This window comes from Equus caballus, chromosome 2 (assembly GCF_041296265.1).
Source record: "Equus caballus isolate H_3958 breed thoroughbred chromosome 2, TB-T2T, whole genome shotgun sequence".
NCBI classification, from domain to species: Eukaryota; Metazoa; Chordata; class Mammalia; order Perissodactyla; family Equidae; genus Equus; species Equus caballus.
This window is the reverse complement of record NC_091685.1, coordinates 33,989,390-34,010,932: the sequence shown is the minus strand read 5'-3', so window position 1 is coordinate 34,010,932 and position 21,543 is coordinate 33,989,390. Positions and strand designations below refer to the sequence as shown.

Genomic DNA, 21,543 nt, shown 5'->3' with positions numbered 1-21,543 from the left:
CCCAGCATTAGGGAAGAGCTAGATATATTCGCAAGTACCAAGATTCTGCCTTCTTTCTCCCAGCCGGTAAGAAGGAATGGCACCAACCACCACAGTCACACAGGTTTATACACACCATTAGTTGCCCCAGTCTTTCTACAAACTCAATGTTATCCTTCACTGGTCTGTGCAAACCTAGAGAATCCAAAACCGCGCCTTTTCTCAGGGGGGTGCTGTCTGCTCGCTCACCCACACCGCGGGCTGTCTCCAGCTGCTGAGGCTTCCCCAGAAAGGGCCGGGGCCGTGTCAATTAACTCATGGCAGCAAAGGCACAGGGGAGTCACTTCAACACCGAAAATATTTCTGGCCTCACAAAATCACTTTATAGCACAATAGCCTTGCTTTAATTACCTCCAGAACAAGTCAAGATCAGAGCTAGTGTTTAATTAAAACAAATACAAGATAAACTACTGGTGTGTCCTTAGATTTTGTTCAGAGCAACCTTGCAAATAATGTAATGAGACATGGCAGGCCAGTCATTAGAATGTAGACTTTGCTTTCATGCCATTTACAGGGTAAGAATGGGCACGACATCACGACATGCTGAAACGCTTCCATCTGATGATAATTACTTGATACTTCTCTGCAAGCTTGTACTAAAGCATTCCATGCAGCCCCAGAGGCCAGGACAAAAGAGATACCTTTTCACAAAGCTCTGTCACATAGTCATCTATTTATATTCTGCCTTGACTCAGAAAGGATTTGAGGTATAACCAATAACGACAATGACAATAGAAATAGCTGCCATTTGCGAGTAACTACTACATGTCAGATACTGCATACCAGGTGTTTTATTTACATTGCCTATAATTTTACAGAAATCCCTCCAGAAGAGATATTATTAGGGAGGCAATAGGCACAGAGGTTAAGAACTCAGGCCGTGGAGTCAGACTGTTTGGCTTTAAATTCTGGCTCCATCACTTACTAGCGCGGAGACTTGCCTAACCTCTGTATGGCTCAGTTATTCATCTGCGTAATGGAGATGTTAGCAATTACTTCCTAAGGTTGAGGATTAAATGAGATGAATACGTGAAGCGTTTGTCATCGTGCCTGGCACACAAGAAAGGCTCAGTGAATGTTAGTAACGTGGCAGGGACTGCTCATCCCGTAGCCCATGTGTTCTCCTGAACGTCTGTCTTCTTGCAGTTAAACAAAGCCATGTGGTTAGTTTGAGTCAATGAAATACGAGTGGAAGTGACATGTATCATTTCTGGACACAACATCTAAGAGCCCGGGCCTGACCTTTTAGCTCTCTCTTCCCTGCTCAGTGACCCCAGAAGCCACATGTTGAGAGGGTGACAACACTAGACGGATGACATCTGCCTCTCAGAGACACCAGTCGGAAGAGTGCCCACATGACGCACATCACATTTTGTAAGAGCAAAAAAAATCCATTTTTGCTGTGCTCAGCCAGGGATATTTCAAGCTCTACTTGTTACGGCAGCATAGCCTAGCCTAGCCTGACTAATGCCGCTCCTATGGTTCTCATTACTTTCTTTTTATACTTTGAAGAAACTGAGGGCCAATTCGCCAAAGGGAGAAGCTCCACTCAAACCCAGGTATCTACTGAACTCCAAAATTGCATCTTCACGTTAGCATTTGCCTTTTCTTGGATCCCTGCAAACTCTTGAGTGCTGTGAAAAAAAGACATCCTCAGTTAAGCACCGATAAAGATGTCAGGGATGGAACTGTAGGAGAATATGTGTGTTCGCCTCCTCTGAATCTGGACTGTGACTACCTTTAAAAAGCACATCAGAAAACTGGGGAAGGACAGAAGCTTAGAATTGTTTTATCACTCTAAGGAGGGTGTGCGTTGGATCCTAAATTTGAAAGTTATCCTAGGTGGGCTGGTGTGCTGGAAACACCAGAGGCATGGAAATCCGGGGGACTGGATTTCCACAGAAGAGGAGCTCGGATGGTCTGTTACAAGGGGATGCAAAGAGTCCTGGATACACTGATCTGGCGGGAATCCAGCAAGCAGGAGTTGAGGTCACTTTCTCTGGATCCTCATAGCCTCCTACCTACCCCACCTCCAATCTAATCTGTAATAATTTATTAGACTCCCCCCTTTTTCGTTTGAAGGCCCTCAGCAGGGATAATGTTATATATTAAACTAAAAGGCCCCTCTGGAACATGCCCCATGCTAAACAAGGCATCTTTCCAAACGTTAGGCCAACTCAGTGCTTCACGTCGGTTTCTCCTTTGCCAGGTGGTGGACCGCACACCGTTTCTAAGGTCCTTGCCCAGCCTAAATGTCTGTGCTTCTGGGGATGGGTAACAGTAGCAATATGTCCTCACGTAGGCCCTAATTTCACAGTCTAAAAACATCAGTAGAAGCAAAACACAGTGTTCATTCTGTGCCTGTTTTTTTTTTTTTTTTTTTTAATCCATAAAATCATTACAATTCCTGCTGCCTACCACACAGGGCTGGTATGAAAATGAGCTCAGCTGCTATAAAACACTTTAAAACCTCCCATGAAATGTTATATAAGTGCTAAGCATTAATATCCAACAGCTGCCACTTGCTACCATTTTTTAGTTTAATGGTTCTACCACCGTCCCCTCCCTGAACCTACGAGATTTTGTCTTTACTTTTGTTAATAACACTTTTACCTAAATTGAAGTTATTAACGTGCACTATGAAAACTTAGAAAATATGGGGAGATATAAAGAATAAAATAAAAATCACTTACAGTCCCACTGCCAAGTAACAGCTTTGGTACAATTATCTGCTTGGCACATTGCCTTTTGGTCTTCATCTATATACCTTTTTAAATTTAAGTCAAGATCAGGCTCACCTTACAATTTTATGTCCTAGTTTAACATTATATCATAGATATTTTCCCATGTCTTCCATTAAAAACTTTTTATAAACGCAACTTTTAAAGGCTGTATGAAACGCCCTCTTATGGCATGTTCCAATCTCCCTAACGACGTCCTCTTTGCTGGGCATCTCAGCTGTTTCCAGTGTTTTCCTATTGTGAGTAACGCTGAGATGACTGTGCTAAGCTTTTTTGGTGTGCCTGATTATTTCCTTCGGGTTTACTTTCATACACAACTAGTTTGTACTAAAACAGTTTCCGGCAAGTACTCAATATTGAAAAAAAGGAAAGAGAATCCAGCCATTGTATTTGATGTTACAAATGGCCTACTCAAGTAGCAGAGCTTTCTTAGGGAGGCCCTATGAATAGGAAAGTGATGGCTTCCCGTAGAAAGATTCAAAAACAGAGTGACCCTACAGGTTGCTCTTAAACTGATGTTAAGATACTATTATATGGCACCTCTTAACCAGAGAGCTATTAAATCAAAATCAGACAGTTTAAAAAGTATAATATTTCTATTCAAGGGAAAGAAGCTGGCCACCCACATCTTCCTTATAATTCAACAAGCTCTCTAAAAAGCACATACTGCCTACAGACATGAGCTGAGAGACACAAAGAGGTCTTACCTTGTGTGCCCTCCACCTGAAGGCAGAGCTCTGGGAAGCTCAGCTCTGGCCTAAACTGTTGCCACGGATACCCCGAGTAGCTACGGAACCAAAACTCAATTAGTCCAAGTGCCTCCCTCGGTGAAACAGTTTTTCTTTTTGTTTTGACAGATGAAATCATATTTTTCAAACACAAAACAGGCAAGATACACAACGAGATCTGGGTTTCATTCTTTGTGTGTGTTCAGCTACAAGTAACTACTTATCATGCTAGAATCTCTCTTTAAAAGAGACACCCCATCAATACGCATGTTAACAACAACAGTAATTTGAGCTGCAAACTGTTTATCGCACCAAACACTTGCTTCCACAGAACGGTGGGTACACAGATCAATCATAACCATTTTGGATGTGCAACCAGGATTAAAGCAAGTGAAATTCATGATTTCACCTGAAAACATTTGGTTTAGGAACAAACGTTGATTGGGTGGCTCCACGGGCCAAGCCCTCTGCCGGGGGCTTTGGATACATTTTCGCCAATCCTCACAACTACCAGGTAGGAAGGTGCTAGTAGTCCCATTCTACAGAGGAGGAAACTGAGGCTCTCAGAGGCTAAGGGGCAGACTGCACGCTGGTAAGTGGCAGAGCGGGGGGTTGAACACAAGTTCCAGTTCTGAGTTCCAGGTCTTTCTTCCCACTGCCTTCTCCACTTCCTCAACAAAATTGGTAGGGTGACAATAATTGTTGGCCAAGAGCTGGGAAGCGGAATAGTGTGAGAAGGGGAGATCTAAAGGGACACAAATAACTGACCCCGGGAAATGATAAAGGGCAGGGAGAAGCGAGCAGCCAGGTTCTCAGGCCCTTTGGTCTGTTCCTTCCAAATTGGGGACCGTGGCACTGCCAGCACTAATGGTGAAAGAGACGTGCTTGCAGCTTTTCTATTCAAGGATGGCCCTTGAGAACCCCTCCTCAACCGGTCTTCAAAAAAAGAACCGTTCCTCTGGCTCCAAGGAAGAGAGGCCAATTTTACTTATCCCTCCGAGGAATTTCCTAACCCTTGTCCACACAGAGAAAGCTCCAGAGCCTTTATATTGGAACCACTCTTGGGCCAAATCCTGTAAGAGGAGATTAAAAACAAACAAAGCATTCGCACTAGAAAATGTGAGAAGCGGCCCTTTTTTGAAGCTAAGAATTCGAAGTGACGGGGAATCTGTGAAGGAGCCAGAACCGTGACAGGTGGCGAGGACGAGGAGGAGAGACAGTCACACTTCTACTTAGGAAAAATGACTCCAAAGAGAATCACTTTACGCCGTGGGCCTGGTGGGTGATACTGCGATAGCGCCGTCTAAACCGGCTAGAGCCACCTACAGCTTGCAGACTAAGGAGAGTTTTCTCCAACATTTACATATTTATTCAGTGCTGTTAACTGTAGAGCACTGAAGAAGAGATCCTAAGAAAATTGGACTGGAACTCGGGAGTCTGGATTCCAGAAGCAGGTCTGCCACTCATGCGCTGGAGCTGACCCTCACCTTTACGGACGAGAGGAAGCACTGTAGACTGACTATCCGCGGGCCCTTCCAAGTGTAATTCAATGTAATTCAATCCAACTGGGCAAACACTTATTCAACACCCACACTGTGCCGGGTACTATCTCGGCTTTAGTATGTAAAGACTTGGTCCCCGCCCTAGAGAAACTCGAAGTCTGGGAGGGGAGAAGGTGTGTGAATAAATCTGAGCAGTCCGTGCGATGAGGGCAGCAGGAGGCAGCACAGGGGAGGCACGATCCGTCCTGAATGCGGGCCTAGAAAGATTCATGAAGAAAATGGTGTGGAAGCTGGGTTTCAAAGGATTAGGAGGCATTTCCTGAAGGGAGGGGGTGGGTTGAGAATACTGATACTTTCTAACCTGGAGAACACAGAGGTCAGATTTCTGTAAGCTCCTTAGGTGCAAGGGAGCTGACGGATCATGGGGCGCTGTGGTGCGCAGCCTCAGAAGAGAATCCAAGATGATTCTGCCAGGAGTAGTCCTGGGCTCTGTGGGCCAAGGGGCTCTCCTCTAGGGCAGGGCTGTTCCAACGTCCTTCCAAAGAGCCTTGGGGTTCCGAGATGGGCGGTGGGGGTGACCAGGGGATGGCTGAGTGAGCAGGACCTCAGCCCAGCCTCCACCTTTCCAGGTGGCATCCACATAAGATTTTACTTTCAGGTGGATTCTGCTGCTTAAAGGTTTTTCTTTCTTTTTTTCTTTTTTTGGTGAGAGAGATTGGCCCTGAGCTAACAGCTGTGCCAGTCTTCCTCTATTTTGTATGTGGGACACTGCCACAGCATGGCTTGATGAGTGGTGTGTAGGTCCGTGCCTGGGATTCGAACCTGCAAACCCTGGGTGGCCGAAGCAGAGTGTGCGAACTTAACCACTTTGCCACCGGACTGGCCTCTGCTTAAGTGTTTTTGAAAACCAGTGCTCTCAGGCCTGAAGTGGTTATCAGTTCACAACGATCTTCTTGCAGAAAGCCTTGGAAATAAAAACCATCTCCAAAAAAGGTCCTCTCCAGATTTCTCCTCTTGTATTTGGCAGCTCCTTCTTAGTTGCCTTGGCTGAGTCCTGATTCCTCCTCTGCTAAGGAACCATTAAACGTTGGAATTCTTCAGGGCTCAGCTCTGGATTTGAGCCTCCTCTTGGAGGAGGGAATCTCCTGCCCTGCAAGGGAATTTTGTGGAGCGCCAGAGATTTATAGTCTGCTGTTGGCCGAGGACTCCCACATCTCTAGCTCCTGCAGGCTCCAGACCCGCCAATCCCACTGCTCCTCATGACGTCGCCATTTGATGCTTCAAACTAAACACGGCCAAGACTTGAATCATAGTTGCCCCATGCCCACCCCCAGTTCTACTCTCTCCCCACCACTCCTAATCTCAGTAAATGGTCCCACCTTAAACCCAGTTGCTCAAGCCATACCTTAGGAACCATACCTTTAGGAAAGGACTACTCCCTTTCCCTCATTCCCAACATCCATAACCACCAATTCTTGCTCATTCTATCTTCTACATGTCTCTCACATCTATCCACCTGTCCCCATCCCCACTGTCGGCATCCTAGTTCAGGCCATCATCGACTTGCACTTGGACCACTGCGAAAACCTAAATGATCGCCCACTTCCCATCCAGACCTCTTCTCATCAGTCGTCCACATAGCTGCTGGGCTATTTCAAGGACACAATCTGATCATAAGAATCACCTGCTTAAAACCTTTTAATGCTGTCCCATTCCCTTATAGTCCAAAATCCTCCGTGGAGCTTAAAAAGCTGTGAGTGATTGGGGACCGCTCCAGCCTCGACCCAAGAAATCCTTCCCTTCTTCTCTCTGCTCCAGCATGTGGGGCTTCTCTTAGCTCCTAGAACAAAACCTGCTTTTTCTCTCTCTCCTGCTTTCGTGTCCTATTCCTGTAATGGGGACTCTGTTCTGGCCCTTCTGCCCAGCCCTCTCTAGCTTGACCTTCACTTCTCAGCTTAAACTGCATTCCTCGGGAAGTCTGCAGTGTCCGTAAAGGACATGCCCACAGCACTCAGGATTTCTGTTAGGCGGCACTTTGCACACTGTAATTTATTTATATTATTTACATTACAATATATTTACAGTTTATTGTCTGTCTTCCAAACAGTCACGGTTTGCTCATTGCCCTATAATCTATGCTCAGCATAGTGCCTGGCTCACAATAGGTGCTCAATATGTATTTTAAAAATATTTAGTTAAACCACTCATGTATTTGGCTCCTCTGCAGTAGTGGTACGCGCTGCCCTCGGATCGCTGCCTCCCTCTCCTCGCTCCCTTATCTCACCGTCTGCTTCCGGACCTCGGGCCCTTCTGTTCTAACGCGGGCCTGGCTTCACAATAACCCTCACACATTGAGCAAGATGACTGCAACCTAGAAAGCAACTTTATTTTACACTGAGTAATGCCTACTATGTCAGAATTCTCCCACTATTGTTATTTTTACAAAAATAATCATCAAAACTCTAGAGTTCTGTGTCTAGAGTCCAGCATCCAGGTTAGCACAAAGAAAAAAAGAAGAAACATTATTTAAAACATTTATCTGGTTTTAATTCTCCCTGCTCCTTTTTCAGGTAGATACATATGTGTACTATGGGGGATGTGGTGGTTAAATGATAATTCTGCTTAGTCAGGATCTTTAGCTGTTATCTCAGAATATACGTGGTCAGGAGCGGGGCTAGGTGAGCAGAGCAACCCCCTCAGAAGTGTAAGATTTATAAAGCATCAAGCACAGAGAAAGGAGAACCTTGCTTTACAAAACCCAAAGGCTTTCCTCCTGCTGCAGTGCAGCCTCTCGCTGGCACAGGCGACCTGACCGGGACAGAGGCTGATTGGTTCAGCAAATTGTTTCAAAGCAATTAAAAAGAGAATGTCATCTCCTGTAGAGGCTGCAAACAAAAGGCCACGGACGCTTCTTCCTTTTTTAATTGATCTGGGCTGTCAACTACTTCATTAGCAACCTGATTAGGTGCTAATTAGCACCCTAATTAAGTGCTTTTAAATCAGAACCTGAGAGCAGAGTGAACTGGGAAGTGAAGGTGGAGGCAAGTTGAAGAGGACCACTTGCAAGAAAAAAATGGGTTTCTTAACCCCAGGCAGTGGCACAAACTTTGTTCTTGCAAGTGGATTTCCAGATAGAGGGAGTCCTGTGAACATTTTATTTCTGAAGTGAATGGTTCAACCCCTTGCTTAGAAAGTCTCGTCAGTAAAGCACAAAGAACTAGCTGCTTAAGAACAACATGGAAAAATAATTGGAAAATATTTCACAGGCAGGAATAAAAGGAGAAAGCGAAACGGATGCTTTTGGCTCACAGTCTGTCCTCGAATGTTCTCTAGGATGACTTTCTTTGACCTTATGAAACCTTTGGATTCTAGGCAACCAAGAAGAATCTTGGAAAGACCTCTCAAACCTAAGATTCATGGAAACGCAGCCTCATTTTTTGCAGTGCCACATCGAGGCGAGCATAGATCCTAGCACACACTCCACTTTAAAAGTACTTCACATCTGAGATGTCTATTCTCGGGCGATGGCCGTTGTTTATTGCCTGTATGTTACTTTCACTGCCTATGCTGAGTTTCCATCACGCTCAGCTGAACAGACTGTGGGCCGGCGGCCAGGTCAGAGCCCCACAAAAGGCCAGCATAAAGCCTTGGGAATTTTATTCTTCAAAACCACAAGTATCAGATTTCAACTGCTAAGATTATTTTTTTAAAAAATCAAGCACAGAGGAAAGGAAACATCTTTATTTCTTGCCTAAACTCTCTTCTTCAAAACAATTTCTCCTTCTTTTCATGTCTTTGTAGCCATCATAAAAGGCCATCAAATAAGAAATGGTTCGGTAGGGCTCCTCACATAAGCAAGGAGGTTTCACGCACGTGTGATGAAAGGATTTCACTGGCTGGCCAACACAAGGCCTTATCTTAGCACCCAGATATTAAAACCCCACCCCGCTTCTGGAATTTTCTAAGCTGGAGAGGAGATTGAAAGCAGCTTCAATCCATTTGGCTACAATGGATTGAACCAAAGATAGTATGAGATTTAACAGACCTGAAGCTCTCCAAAGGCTTTTCTGAATTAAGGGGAGTGTGTACATAGTGTGTGTGTGTGTGAATGGTATGTTGTGTGTGTGTGCATGTGCATGGTGCGTGTGTGTGCGTGCACGTGTGCATCTGTATATGGAGGGAATGGATGTCGGACTTGAGGGAGGGGGTTATGAACTCATCATAAAACTTCAATTGGTTTGTGTTATAAACAAATCAAGGTCACTACTCAGGAATATCCTGTTTAATTGTGACCTTGTAGCACTGTCCCTACATGTCACAGGGTGAGGACAGAAACTGAAGGTGACCAAGGATCTTGGAGTTACAGCATCAGAGTCCCTGCTCCTCACCAGGCAGCCCTTCCAGCCCGGTGGGGTGTTTAGTGATGTGGATTAAGGCTGCCCCAGGTAGAGAAACCCAAGGTGACCTGACCTACATGTCCATCTATATGAACGGGTGGATTTTTATGGTGTGAATTAGGGCTGCCCCAGGGAGAGAAGCCCAGGGCATCCTCACCTACATGCCGATCTATGTGACCAGATTCATATCTAAAGTTATACGACCACACAATAACCAGACCCCATCTGCACTGACATCATTTAACGACTTTTTACATCATCTTTTCTTTTTCCAGTAAAAATAAGTCATGTACCCATGCCTTATAAATTTAGCCCTAACCCTCAACACATTGCTGCAGCAGCAGCTCTGACTGCCCATGGGTCCTGTCCCCACGCTATTCCATACTATTCTTTAAATAAAAGAGCACTACTGCCAGACCTTGAGAGTCCAAGAAATCTTTCTTTTGACTCTTCGGCTCACCGTCCCCGCATCATTTTGGACGTGGGCTTTGGGATCAGGTGTCCTGAGGGTGGCCTTAGGAAGGATTTTCAGGTGTTCTGAGTTCCTGGTTCCTGATCTGTAAATGGGGGCTAACAGACTCTATGCTCACTGAGGTTTTGTGGATATTAAATGAGTAAACATTTGTCAGGTGCTGAGCACATGGTAATGACTAATAAATGTTAGTTCCCGTCTCCCCTTCTCTCCTCACATTTGTCTGCAGTATCCTCTCCTCTCCCGGGCCCTCTTCCTCTTCCTCTCCTAGAACCACATTGTTTAATCCCAATTTGTGACGTCAGAAAATATTTTCTCACTGACTTAGCTGTAGATCAATTGAATCCCAAATAGGCCATCAGTAGAATTTCTTTCTCTTTTTTTTTTTTTGAGGAAGACTTGCCCTAACATCGGTGCCCATCTTCCTCTAGTAGAATTTCTTGTATAGAATTTTCATGGATTTTATGCTTTCCTGGAAGTCTTGTAATTCGTACGTAAACAAGTGAGATTTAAGGTACTTAGTCTAAAAGTGAAGTCCTGAGAATAACAGCTCATTGTCCTCATTATTCCAGGAACTTCACAGAATCCCTTTACCCTGTCTCTTGTCAGAACTTCAGCCGGTCCTTCCCTTTCTCTCCGCCTCCTCTTGCCTTCTCTGCATCATCAGCCTTGACAATAGCGCTGCTGATTACAAGCCAGGCAGGTGCCCTTACTCAAGGGCATAAGTTGCAAACAAAATCACTAACACAATTCAAAACCTTTGACAGACTGACTTTTGGAGCAGCCAAAATGGGAAACGCTCTGGTCATTCATGTAAATGACAGGTCTGCCCATCCTCCTGATAAACTGCACCTTTTAAAAAATACAGCCCGCTTCAAGGGCCACTCCTTGCACTCAAGGGCTTGCAGGCCACATCCGGCAGAGTGGAGGAGACTGGAGAGAGAGCACGGAACAAGAAAGGAAGAAGTGGGGAAGGGACAGAACCTGGAGAATACCCAAACTGAGAGGAGGAGGAGGAGGAGCCAGGGAACAAACAGAAGACAAATGATGAGAAAAGTGGGTGAACCAGGAGAGTGTGATTTCGAGGAAACCAGGGAAACAGGGAACATGGAGTTCTCAGCAGGGTCTGCTACTACTGATGCCTGACATTTACTGCCCGTTACCATGTGCCAGGCTCTGTTCTAAATGCATGACCCAAGCTACCCCCATTCCCACAGCTCATGAGATAGCTACTGTTCTGATGCCCGATTACAACAAGGAAGCTGAGGTTCCGAGCAGGTGGATCAATCTGCAGGATCACACCGCTAAGTGGTGGAGTGTAAGGTTCTAATCTGGCCCCCGTGGCTCATAGCCTTTCTCCATCTCCCTTTAGCAGGATGCAGGCTTATGCACCAAACAGGGAGGGACCAGAATATGGACAATTCCACTGACTATGCTTGCACTGAAGGCTGGATTCCCTGAGCAACGGATCTCAAGACAGAGATTTGTACGAGAAAGCTTATTGGAGGGTGTGCCCCGATCACAGCTGTGGACGAGTGAAGGCCGAGGTGCGGGCAGGAGAAACAGAACTGCAATGTAGTCAAAGCCAAAGCCTCAGCCGATCCCACGGCGGGCCTGGCGCTGGGGTGGCCCTGCAGAGTCGTGCTGCACCGAGGCAGGCAGGCCAGCGGAGGGGACTCTGCTGAGAGCTGTCAGCCACCAACAGTCCCAGAAGCTGGAGGAATGAGTGCTTCAGTCCTGAGGAGGTGGGAGGCGGGAGGCGGGCGGTGGGCGGGCAGGGTGGGGTGCAGGGGAGGCCTGAGAATCTAAAAGGAGGGGATGGCTTCCTAACAGGGCGTTTGATGGGGGATTGGTCAAGGGCCGGGGTTTGCCTCCCAGCTCGGTCACTTGTTGGGTATATAATCTTAGTAACTTGCTGAAATTCTCTGCTTCTCCATGTCTTCATCTGTAAAATACAGATGACAAAGCCTATGTCATAGGACTGTTGAATAGTACAGGAGATAGTGTATATAAGTCCATGCTATGTTTCCTCCCCAGTTTTGTAGAAACCTAACACTCCAGAGAGCAGGAACAAGGTAAAGGGCTGCTGTAAATTCACAGGACAGACGCATGACAGGCCATTAGGGGAACCCCAGGTTTTGGCCGTATAACCTTATCCTTTTGAGGTTTGTGCCATGAAAAACAACGACTTCCTCTCTGCTGGGATCCCGTCCTGCGCTGTCAGGCAGGAAACAGAAGCAACAAGGAGGAGTGACGCTGGCAATTCCTACAGTCAACCTACCCTGACGTTCCAACGCACAGGAAAGCTGGCCTGACACAGCCAGAAAAAGTCAGAAAATGCCACGCAGGACAGACTGGTGGCCTCAGCAAATGTCAGATGTCATGACATCTTCTCTTGTTGCAATGGCAACAGGCAGAAAGCCCAAAGGTTTCTTAAAGAAAAAAATCAGAAAAACTTCGGCAAGCTATGAACCACAATTTGCTGGAGAATAGGAGAAACCACAACTGGTCACGGCACTCCCGACGTGGGAAAGATATTATATTCCCACCACCTGGCCCAAATACGCATGGTCTCAGCCCAGGTCCTCCAGATTACATCAGTCTGGGGGAGGGTGGGGAGGCAGGATTGGAGGTCGCGTGTATGTGCCAAACTGGGGAGGAGGAGGGAAAGGAGAAAACCATCACTTAATGAGCAGCCAGCACGTTGAGAGGTACTCAAGCTTCAGCACATTTCATCTTCAGCACAACCCCGCGGCGGGGAGGGGGTACTGGCATCACCCCTGTTTCTCAGATTAGAAAAGTGAGGCACAGAAAGGTAAGTGTTTTCCCAAGTTTACTGTGCTAAACAATTTACTGGAGTAATTGGGATTTGAGTTCAGGCTTCTCTTTCTACCACTCCAGTGCCTGTAGATGTTCTATAGGAGGGCAGGGTGCTACTCCAGTCGATGACCCAGGACAGCCTCAGGTCCTGGCCCCTTCTGCCACCCACACCCCCCAACAGGCCCAGCCAGTAGTGCCTCCAGCGGGGAGGCGGCTGCAATGCACTGCCACAGCTCAACGTGCAGAGGGGGAAGCTGCCGCCAGCACATGACTGCCAGCTGCCAGGATCCCCGACTGCCCAGTTCCAGGCGCCTGGACCACCCCCTCCACAAGGGTGTCCAGGCTTCTCAGGCTGCTGAGGATCTGAGTGACTCAATGAGCTCGAGGACCAGGAACTTGAAACAGAAAACCCGAGCAAGCACTCTGGTGCTCCTGGGCAGGCCCTGTCATCAAGCCTGCCGAAGCTGGACACATTTCTCTCATGTTTCTGGAGAAAGACTTGGTTTTAACCCTGTCTTGGCTTTAACACTCATTAGATGTCCAGCCTTGGGTAAGTGATGTGACTTCTCTGAGCTTCAGCTGTCATCTGTAAAACAGGGTAATGACAGCTCCCTGCAAGCTTGTCGTGGGGCAGTGTTTCGCTCAGCAGGAAACAGACGGGAAGTTATTCGGTGGTATATGGATGGGGCATTAAAGAACATGGAATTCCAAGAGAGAATGTTACTCTTTTCCCAGTTCTCTTTCAGTTGTTCACTTAAGGCCAGAAGAAATAGCTGTTTGGTTCTCGATGTCTGCAAGGCATCTCCAGCACTTGCTAACCTCCCTTTTTAACAGAGAACAGGCCTCAGGCCCAGAGCATCATCTAGCGGGGACTTGACAAGCCTGCTTTGTTTTAATTGTACTTACTTTACTGGTCATCTCCTATTTATGGTAAACGATGCTGACTTTCTATTTACAATAGTGACAATTACTTTCTTTTAAAACACATTTACTTAAGTAATAAGGTGAACCAATTTTTAAAGAAAATTACATAAAATAATGATAGAGGTGGTATACAGAAATAGCAAAAATTGTGAAGACAGAACACAAATGACTGAATTTTGGAGATCCCTGTTTAAAAGATTAGAGAATGCTGCCAGTTGCCTCGCACGCACCTACCGTACAGCGGGGGCTCAATAGATATTAGCTACCACATTATAATTTTTTTATTATTAGCCTTGGAGTGTAATTGCATAGCTCACTGCCAAAATACCCAGGAGCTCCAATTTCTTTTTCACAGTGCTCTGGCACTAACACAGCCTCCTTTCTAGTAAAGGAGGAGAGGAAGAAAAGGATATAGATTCAAAAGATTTGAATTCACAGTTCAGTTCCATCACTTACCAGGTGTATTTCCTTGCATAAGCGAAGTCAGCCGGCCAAGTTCCACCCTCCGTGACGGGAGCTCCCCTTCCTCAAGCACTTGGAACACGCCAAGGCACTGGGCTAAGGGCTCCCCATCAACCATCCTGCTTGAATCTCACAATGACCCTGTGGAGCGGGGACTATTATCTTCATTATATAGCTAGAGAAATAAAACTCAGAGAGGTCACTTGAGGTACTTCAGGTCACACAGCTGGTGAATGGCAGCACTAGTATCCAAACCCAGGTCTTTCCGACTCCATACCTACCTCCCAGAGCTGACATGAGGATTCAAAGATACGGTAGAGAGGATGTGCCATCTACAGAATAGGCATTGGATAGCGGCTGTACTGCAGGACATTGAGAACATCCCTGGCCAAGGCACCAAAGGAATGTTATTTTCCCGAACTGGGCTCAAGAGATGCACAGGAGGAAAGGAGGAGGCACCAGCTGCTGCTTAGGAGGAGTGAAGTCAGCGCACATCCGGCTTTTAGCATTTGCAGCAGGACTGGAAGTTGCACTCCGCTGGTGATTTGCATTGAAGAAAGACAGCTAATGAGGACGAGGACGAGGACGAGGACGAGCACGGGTGGGTGTGCAGGGCGCCTGTGCACCTGCCGACCGCATGTTCGCTTTAACGCTCGGGGCTGAAAAGGGAGCACCGTGGGGAGGAATTACCCACATCCAACCCAGAACAGGGACCGACGTGTAAAGTGCTGCACAATGCTGGGAGGCCAGGAGAGGGCTGCAGTCAGAGCCAGGCATCCCCAAAGAGCGACGACAACATAAGCACCATGTGATTAAGAGAGTCGAGAGTGGTGCTGTTCACTGTTGTCTACACTCGACAAAGCACCCTCGGAAATAGAGAACGGCCCTGATGTAAGTGAAAAGTTAGGTTCAGACTGCTGGTCCCACGCATCAGGGGCTTGCACTGTATCATTGATGACATCATTATGATGAGGTGAAATGCTTAAGTTTAAAAAAAATCATCCTAAAAAAGAGTGCCTTAAATCTTTCATATGCTGGTGATGATTTTTCAGTTTTGCTGAAAACTAAGCTTGGAAAGGGAGCAAGAATGTAGTCCATTGGAGGGAGCACCCAACGGAAGTGGACAGGACAGTGAAATGGGAGATGCGGGAAGGCCAGGAGGACCAGGGCAGCACGCACCATTTCTCTACCTAGCCGGGGAGGGAAGATAGGAGCATCTTCACGGGAACGGGAGCGAAGGGAGAACTGGACGACTGCAGGCTCGCTGTCGGGGAGACGGGAGGAAGACCACGCCACGGAAGCACTCATGAGACGACTCCGTTAATTGTGAAGGGCATGAGCTGATAAATGTTGATTGCATCGGCTGGTGTGTGTATTATGCAAATGAGCCCAAAGGGGACTGATAACGCTTCAGGGTCACCACCTGTCATATTCTCGTACCTCGCATTTTAAAAAGGGTTAAGAATGGCTGACTTAGTCCTTAGAATACCTGAGTGGGAGTCAACAGTTTTGAATACCATTATTTCAGATCTGACTCATTGTGGGTAACGTTAATTTCCTATTTACAGAAACCACTTGCCAGCACATGACAGATCCTATTTATTCAATTTGCCACCTACATATCTGTCAGATGTTACTGATGTCCAGAGGCTTTCCAAATCCTAGTCTTCCCCACACGTTTGGAAAAGCTATGCTTTTTCAATTATGGTCTGAAAACGATAGCATTCAATGTTTGTCTCAATCACATTCAATTAATAGATGGGCCATGAATTGTCAAAAAGGCTTAACAGTGCTGGAGGGAAAAAACCCTGATCAAAGTAGGTCAATCCATCAGATGACAATCTTACCACAGGATACTCCCACACTAGCCAATCCCCTCTCTCAGCTGAGGTCACGACAAAACAATTCAACATTCTCGTTCACAAATATGTATTTAATGGTCTCTTGGCTCGATGGAGCTTTCACAAAGTTGGGAACTCAGTGACCAGCCAGCTCTCAAGAGTTTACACTAGAAGACAGACAATGGTTTAGGAGCTGCATTTCCCTCACCTAGGAGACTATGCAGTAGAAGAAATGACCACAGAATAAAGGTAAATAAACATTATACAGATTCCTTTCTTTAGCCCCACTTTCCTCAAGCTCCTCCCTCTTAAATTGGATGAGTAAGGACTATCATTTTTCTTGTCTGGCCAATACTTATTAAAAAGTTCAACAGAGCCATGTTCTACTTTGTAACGTACCTCTTGGTGCTATTACAGAAAAAAGCCTTTCTCTCTTTTTTTTTCTTTTGACAAGTCCACATTTAGAGGATATAAGATAAACTGAAGACAATATTTACACATCTGCCAAGGGCTGCCTGCCTCTTTAAGAAGACACAGTAGACTACTATTTCTCCCTTTTTTTCTTCCTTATTGTTGCTGTGATATTATTTGTGGGCTAAATAAAAACCAAGAGAAAAGCAAAAAAGAATCTGGTCTTTTTTTAACCCATTTTTTTTTTATAACAACAAATTCAGAAAGAATTAAATCATCCTAAACCCAGAGAGATTAACAATCCTGCCAAGTTAGCAGCCTTTCCTTCACAAACATACAGCAACAACGGCTCCTAAAATGAAACGATAAGAGTCTTCTTCTGAAATGGCAGAACGCGCCCATTTACGGTCAACGAGACAGGTGTGGTGTCCTGGACACCTTCTATCCGTCATAAGTCCTCTCCCCTCTGATTTCTCTCTATGGAAACAATTCAGTAGATCCACGTGCACCTTCAGCAAGCAGAGCTTTCCTGTTAGAGACATTTATTGGTTTGGGGCCCAGCCTCCAAGGACCCTGCTTCCAGCCACAATCTTGTTTTCATTTGAAAATTCACTCCTCCTCTGTTCTCATTCAATGTAGTTTGGTCAGGGCTGACCCCACCCCGAGCTGGGGAAGGGGGGACTGTGAATTTGAACTAGGCCTAAGCCACTTGGGACACTGCATTCCTCGGGTGACTGGTCCTGAGAGGTGTACATGAACGAAACCAGGTTGTCCCAGCCATCAAGACTCAATTCTAGGATTGTTATTGGAGTCACTGGGAGAGTTGATGATGTTTTTCCTAGACTCTAGCCTTGAAAGACGTGATCTTGGAGCTGCTGCAACCATTCTGTCACCATGAGGGGAAGCCTGCCAGAGAAAGGAGCCTACTCAAAGGATGCAGAGCAGAGAGATTCAGAAAGAAACCAGTTACATCATTTGAACTGCTGGATCAAGCTATGCCTAAAGTATGCCCTATCCTTGGACTCTCCAGGTGTATAAGCCAATAAATCCCCTTTTGCCTAAGCTTACTTGGGATGAGTTCCTCTCGCTAGCAACTGAGAGTCCCAAAAGACATATTTCTCATGCCACTGACTTGCAAATGTTACCATTCCTGCTCAAAAAATACCAATGGCTTCCTATTGTCTGCAGAATAAAGTTTAAATTCCTTAGCCTGGCGCCTGAAGCCGTCCACAGATGGCCTCAACTTACTTCCCCACCTTTATTTTGAATCCTACCTTATATGAAATTGTTCTTCTGTCAAACTGGTACACTCTTTGTCCCTGAATATGCAGAGCCATAGCCACCTCCGAACAAGTCTTCTGTTCTTCTCTAAGAAATAACTCACCTCCCCCACCCGAGGCCCAGTGATCTCTCCTTTCTCTGAATTCTCATCACATTCAACGTTTTGAGCTTTTCTTTGACACTTGGCATAAGCTATCTTACTGCTCTCGTTCTTTCAACCATTATTTAATGGGCATCTGTGTATTCTAGGCACAGTGCTGGGTGCTGAGGCAACGTGCTATCTGTTCTCAAGGAGCCTGCAGATTAACGGGCAAATCGATGACCAAATACTCATGCAAAGAGTACTGTATAATTATAATTAAGATAAGGAGTACAAAAAAAGAGGTCAGGATTTCATCAGAAGGCATAACAAGGGAGCCTGACCTAAATAGCAGGGGGCAGGGAGGGCTTCCCTGAAAAAGTGACCATCGATGCACAAAAAGAAGGTCAGTGTGGCGGAAGGAGCTAGCTGAGGGGGCAGCGGAAGGCGGTGGAGGTGGAGAAGTCAGCAGGGGCAACTTACATGGCCTGTCTGAGGGCTGGGGAATGACTCCAAACCTTAATCTGCCAGCAAAAGCACTGGGGGATTTTCAGCAGGGAAGCGGCCTGACCAGCTCTGTACCTAAAAAGATCACTCTTGTCGCCACGTGGGAAATGGATTAGGGGAGAGGGCCGAGAGGCAGCTGTTATGGTGGTTCAGGGGACAGATGACCGTGGCTTGAACTCAGGTGGTATCACTGGAGGTGGAGAGAAGTAAGTGCTGTACGAGCTGTACGCCTTAGTGATCTGTTGGATGCAGGGAGGGCTTAGGAGAGACAGGAGACGACAAGGATGAGTTCCGGGTCCTTGACTTCCCCACTCAGGGAAGGCGGGGAACACTGGAGGGAGAGCAGGTTTGGAGGGCAAGAGGGCTGGTTGCAGATAAGCCTAATTTGAGGCAGTTGTGGAATAAGTGCATTTGCTAAGTAGGTGGTTGGATATATGTGTTTGAAGTTTCCATGGCTGGACGTTAGATATAAATGTGGCAGCCTCTGGAATGTAGTGGGTAAAGCCACGGAGGTGGATGAGTTCACCCCAGGAGAGTGTCAAGCCAAAAGATGACCTGGACCACACCCCAGAGAACTCCAACGTTTAGAGGTGTAGTTGTTGGCACAGAGTTGACACCAATAAGAGACAGATATCACTAGCTTCTCAGATCGACTGAAACTTCTTGAGAACAGGAACTCTGCCTCATCTATTCTTTGAAGAGACAGTGCTTTGAACTTAGTATGTATTCAAGAAATACTTATTGTGGACTACACCAAACAGTGGGCAGAACACTGGCTGAGAACCAGAAGACACATATTCCAAAATTTTATGATTCTGGGTGAAAGAGAAAACCTTTAGTCCACACTCGTAATTTAACTGTATGTGACAGGCCCTCATTCATTCAACTAGTATTAAATAGAACCTATAGACACAAACACTAGATAGGGCTGGAATAGAAAATACAAAGGTGGGGAGGAATGAAAGAAAGGTACTTCCCATCTTATTTAATTTTCCCTACGTGCCTAGAGTAACAATTCTGCAGAAGATAGCTTCTACATGTGATAGCTGAAAAAACCGAGGTTCAAAAAGGTTTCAATCACATAGCCAATAAGCAGCAAGACCAGAATTCAAGCTTATATCTGTTTATTTCCCAAACTTGTGCTTTTCCATTTACTGTACCTTGTCCCCAACTTCCTGCTCAACAACACACAGTTTATAATGAGAGTTAACTAACAAGGCAAAGTGGGCTATGATTAAATGTCCAGATAAGAGCCGTGGACTGTGCATGTTACAATTTAAATAAAGGAAAGATCAATGTGATACAGATGATTAGGAAAGCGTGGCAGACTAGCTGTACCTTAAAAGAAGGATAAAAGAGCTTAAGAGTCAGGAATGCATGTTCACAGAACAGGGTAGCAAATGCCAAAACGGTAACAAGAGAAGCAAAATTAAGCCTCAGAAATTCTCCTTTTACGTGCCTGACACAGGTCCTTTTAGAATATGTTCCCAGAGTCAGGAGCATGTCTGTGATGATGGATAGTGGACCCAGAGTGGGTAAAGCACTTCAACTCTTCTTCATGACAACTAAGGGACTGGGAAAGCATGTAATTTGGGTTCTAAACCATGTTCACTGAGAAACATGACACCAATCATGAGTAAAATAAAACCACCAATAGCGTTAACAAACTAATGGATGTTGTCTGTGAAATCCCCATTTAGTCCTAATTTAACTCTACTTCTATGAGATCCCCTACTACCTTCTTTCTCAATACAGTAACTCCCTGAGAGCAGGGACTACATCAGAGTCCTTTTCTCATGTGCTGAGGGCTTGGCACAATACCCCGTCCAAGTTAGTTATTGTATAAACATGTTCGAAGCTACTAGAAAATAAATATTACACTATATGTCGACAAATGGAACACTGAGCCTTATAAATGAAGAGGAAGCAATGAGAATGCCAGGGGTGCTTTTCCTATTACTGGTTTTTTATTAACCAAACGGGGAAGGAAGGGAACAAATGTTCCATTTCAACATCAGCAATTTTCAACCTCCCAAATTAATTAGGAGACTGAAATATATTCCGAACCTGCCAGAGAACTACGCTCAGAGTGGTTACAAATTACCAACTCACTTTAACCCCTTTGAAGGAGTAGCAAAGATAAACGGAACAGCGACGGCGGCATCACAGTCACCTCCCCGCACTGAGCCCATCCTATTCTCCACTCTTCCCGTGACTAACTGGACCCACCGACAAGGAGTCCGGCCAGGGAGGGCGGGGTGACCCGAGGCCAGGAAACGACAAAGCCTGACCTCCTTCCTAATAAAAAGGAACCGCAAACACGGATGGGGGTTCCTGGGAGCTCACATTTACAACGCGCTTAACGGCAAGCCAAGTGCTTCCACTCTGGGCATCTCGTTAATAAGTGGCACTCAGTGCCCAGTGAACGTCATCAGCATCCCCGGAAGGAGCAGAGTCGGGGGGCAGCCGCAGCCGCTCGACCCCCGCAAGGATGCGGAGCCTAGGCCCAGGGAGGCAGAGCGAACTCGGTCCCTCCCGGTCCCCCAAGCGCGCTGTGCGCGTGCGTGGACGCGCTCCTCCTCGCGGCGCGGTCCCATCTTCAGCAGCCCCTCCCCCCCCCTCCCCCCGCCCCGGCCCGGGCGGCGGCCATCCCTGCCTCGGGGGCCCTCTCGGGTTCCGCGTTTTCCAGGCCTGCTCTGGGTCCCTCCGCCCCAGCCCTGCGGACCTTCGCGGCCGCCGCCTGCCCTCTCCCACCTCGAAGGCCACGAACGCGGGTCGGGGGAGGGCGGCCTGGCTGTCGTACTGTGGGGCTGCGGACCCGGCGGCAATACGGACGAGGCCTCTGCGCCTGCGCAAGAGGCGCCTCCATTCCCGCCGGGCTGGGAACCCAAGCCGTAGACTTCAGTTCCGAGGCCAAACTCTCCCGGCCGTCCTCTCTGTCTCTGACCCTGATGGGAAAGAGCAGCCGGCAGGACAGACAGACCTTCAGGTCACTGTTCCGACTGCTGGCTGGAAAAAGCAGGTTGAACTCTCGGGCAAGTGGTAGCTCCTGAAAAGGCAAGTTAAGAGCCAGACTGTCTGGGTTCAAATCCCGACTCCACTGCTTAACTACCTAGGTGACGTTGGGCCTCAGTTTACTCATCTGTCATGTGAGTTTTAAGTGTGTTAATGGACGTAAGTCTCTTACACGAGAACAGTCTGGCACAAAGTAGGCGTTAGATAAGTGCAAAGTTTTATTATCCCAAATATTTTACTGGACAGGTTGTGAATGCTGCCCTTGAAATCGCCTTTTTGGTATGGTTAAATGAAGATTACGAAATTTTCCCTCCCCGCTCTTAA

General features: G+C 46.6%; 1 protein-coding gene across 1 annotated transcript in view; it reads right to left on the bottom strand.

Moving 5' to 3' along the window:
• The window catches only part of PLA2G2C (phospholipase A2 group IIC), a 70,048-nt gene extending 49,009 nt beyond the window's left edge, over positions 1-21,039 (bottom strand). The window contains exon 1 of the mRNA XM_070252104.1: positions 20,959-21,039. The gene's annotated coding sequence lies outside the window, so the exon portion shown is untranslated. The remainder of the gene's footprint in view (positions 1-20,958) is intronic.
• Positions 21,040-21,543: the final 504 nt, after the last annotated feature.